The sequence below is a fragment of the Micropterus salmoides genome, unplaced genomic scaffold, assembly GCF_014851395.1.
Source record: "Micropterus salmoides isolate LMB-PRFRI ecotype aquatic unplaced genomic scaffold, ASM1485139v1 Ms_hic_scaffold_4, whole genome shotgun sequence".
In the NCBI taxonomy this organism is placed as follows: Eukaryota; Metazoa; Chordata; class Actinopteri; order Centrarchiformes; family Centrarchidae; genus Micropterus; species Micropterus salmoides.
The window spans coordinates 32,971,856-32,974,806 of NW_024043372.1; the positions used below are offsets into that span (position 1 = coordinate 32,971,856).

General features: G+C 42.9%; 1 long non-coding RNA gene across 1 annotated transcript; it reads right to left on the reverse strand.

Moving 5' to 3' along the window:
* Nucleotides 1-808: 808 nt before the first annotated feature.
* LOC119886482 lies at nt 809-2,275 on the reverse strand. Its single transcript, XR_005441492.1, has 3 exons — nt 2,187-2,275; nt 1,824-1,909; nt 809-1,713 (listed from the first exon to the last, which is right to left on the reverse strand). It is a non-coding gene; the product is annotated as an uncharacterized LOC119886482 (long non-coding RNA).
* Between the last annotated feature and the right edge of the window lie 676 nt (nt 2,276-2,951).

Sequence of the window (2,951 nt, forward strand, 5' to 3'; positions counted from 1 at the left end):
TGTTAATTAACAAATAAAAATGTTGAGAAGGCTTTATTTGTAAAATAAGCCTACAATGCAAATATAGAAGAAATCTCTATTAAAAAAAGATTTAAAAAATGTATCATTAAGGTGAAAAGGTGCCATATGCACATTTGAAAAGACCTTAGGCTACTTCAGGCATGCCTGCATTTATGTAGACTCAGCTGGGATCAAATTGCATGAGAAAAGTTGATCTACAGGAGAAACATATCTGACAGCAATACATTATATTACACTAAATTATTATTTTTCAGAGGGAGGACCCCCAGACCCTAGTTAATATTTTCAGTGTTAATTATTATCAGAAAATGAGACAGATGTTAGAGTTACTGTGTAGAGGTCTGTTGCTTTACAGACGTACTTGTGTTAGCGGCAACGGGGGTTGGGGGTGAAAACAGGTGAAAACATGAAAGATTTCTGGGCTGGGCTAAGTCCCCAATGTTTCAAGAGCCTGGAAACGCCCCTGGACCCAACAATTGCAAGTGCATGTTAGTTTAGCTTTATTTATTCTGAAAGTTTCAAGATAAAGATCTCTTTTGTATGACCGTCCTGAGAACAAATTGCATGGATACAAAATCACAACAAGATGAGCCAGTCAAATTGACACCAATTAAAACAATCACAAATATCACTAGACCTGCAAGCATGTACAGTATCAACGGGGTCAAAGCCCCCCAGCGCAAGCCATGCCTGGTGGCCCGTGGAAGCCATACAAGTGGGACCTGCAGTCCCATGGGTGCAATGCAAATCGCAGGTGGAGAGCAGCACAAACACTGGAAAACAGTCATTTCAAAAACAGCAGTTTGGAAAAATTTTAATGAACACACAAGGCACATGAGGCAGCAAGGACGGGCATGGCTGACAATGGCTGAAGGCCGGCAGGCAGACTGAGGAGGTGTAGTGGGTTTGTTGTGGTCTGAGTAATACGACATTGAGTGAAGATTGGCACTGGAGGCAAGGCTCTGAAGAGCAGAGACATAATAAGTACTTACGCAAAGGTACTTAAGAGTACAAAAGACAAAAGTAGTTTTCTGGCCGAGAGAGTACGTTACGACAAGTTGGCAAAAACAAGTGATGAGTGGCATAAGACCAGTGGCCTGTACTACAAAGGGTGTGAAAATCCCAAGGTGCTGATGTTCAGGTTTAATATGACCATAATCACCTCTGATGTGACTGTGAATTTAGGGTGTTCTCACACTAGGCCCGGTTGCCTTGTACCGTGTCTGAGCACGATTGTCCCCCCTCCCAACTCCCCCGCTGGCCTGCGCTCACGCTAGTGCCTAACGATCCAAGCCGAAGCATGTTTACGTCATCACTCAGTCAGTGTTTCCTATACATTGATTTGTTTGTGTCGGCCTGCCACAGTAGGCTATCATTGCCAACTGCCACATATGATAAGTGACTTTTTTTACTAGACCTAGGGCTCTTGCGCTTCTTGCGGGGAGGGGGACCGAAGAGGTGGATGACTCCGCAGCCACCATATAGCTGTCTGAGCCAGAATCAGTGGCCTCCTCATCCTCCATCTCCTGGCTCGGGGCAGCCTCAGTAGATCCTGAGCCATCACCAGAGGCCTCAGCAACCACGCCAGCTGAGTCCATAAGGGTGAGAGCTCAATGGATGGCCTCATGCATGTCACCAAAATATGGCCATGTAGCTGTCAGTCCCCATCCCAGTTGGTGGGCATCTCAACCGCTACAGAAACAAAAGCATGGGTAAAGTTTATTCCACAGTACACTGAGCAGGCATAAATATGGGTTTCACAGACAGACATCAGTGAGCATTTACTTATTTAGTAACCAAACCATATTTTCTTTTGAGGTTGTCCCACTTCTTGGCCACTTGTGTGGGCGTGAAAACATCTTGGAGGTCCATCTTCTGAATAATTTTCCTGAGTGATTCAAGAGATGTTAGTGTCTAATTCCTGTGTCATCAAGTAGTTAAGTTTACAGCCACAGGAGGTGTTAACTGACAAACAGAACTTTGAGTTACGCCTTTCAGGAGACATTACTTGTTGGCACCAATTCATACATGCTTATAGAACATATCTTCACAATACACAAAAATGTCTCAATGACATTAAGACAGCAACATAGAGACATCTCAAGGTTGCAATGAACAGTTATAGATTACAATATCATGCACTACATAGAAATTCAGTCACTCACTCCCTGGCTTTGTTGACTGTGTGCCTTTTTCCAGTTAACAGGTTGTCATTTTCAGATGGTAGCGTGATGAGGTCGAACATCTCATCATCACTCCCTGTGTGAAATGGCAGAGTAAAATTTATCACAAATGTGGCTCGCAAAGTCATTTCAGGACTATACTCTTGGAATGACATGTGCTGACTACATAATGGACACTATCATTACTATGTGACAACATGAAATACAGCAAATTAGTGCTGAAAGAAGAGAATGGTCTGGTTGATTTAACAATTTCACACTGGCAGCTGTTTGCACTTTCAAACATCTTGTCAGGAATTTAGCAGTTGAATTGAGTATAGAATACAGTTAACTATAAAAACACAAGTAATGTGGTTAAAACAGCGCCAAACGGGGAGGGCAGACAGTTTGATCGAGCACAATCTTCAATAAGAGCCCGTTCTCATCTCAGGGCGTCCAATACCGACACTTTCAGAAACAGTGACAAAGCGTAGTTATTGGACGCAAAAAGAACCCTTTAGCGTCTGTGGGAGATGCTCCGGGTGAGTCTCTATGAAACGCTCCCAGATATGTCTGTATGAGACGGTTACAAACCTTAGATTGAAACCCAGGGGGAGGAGGTAAGTACAATTAATAATTTGTTCCAGGGCAGAGGAAAACCAGGAAACATGAGTAAGTTAACAAAATGATGGATTTATTTCCAATATTTAACAAAAAGTCTCTCTAAATGCACAACCAATAGAAAACAACTCCCAGAAGAGAAGCGAG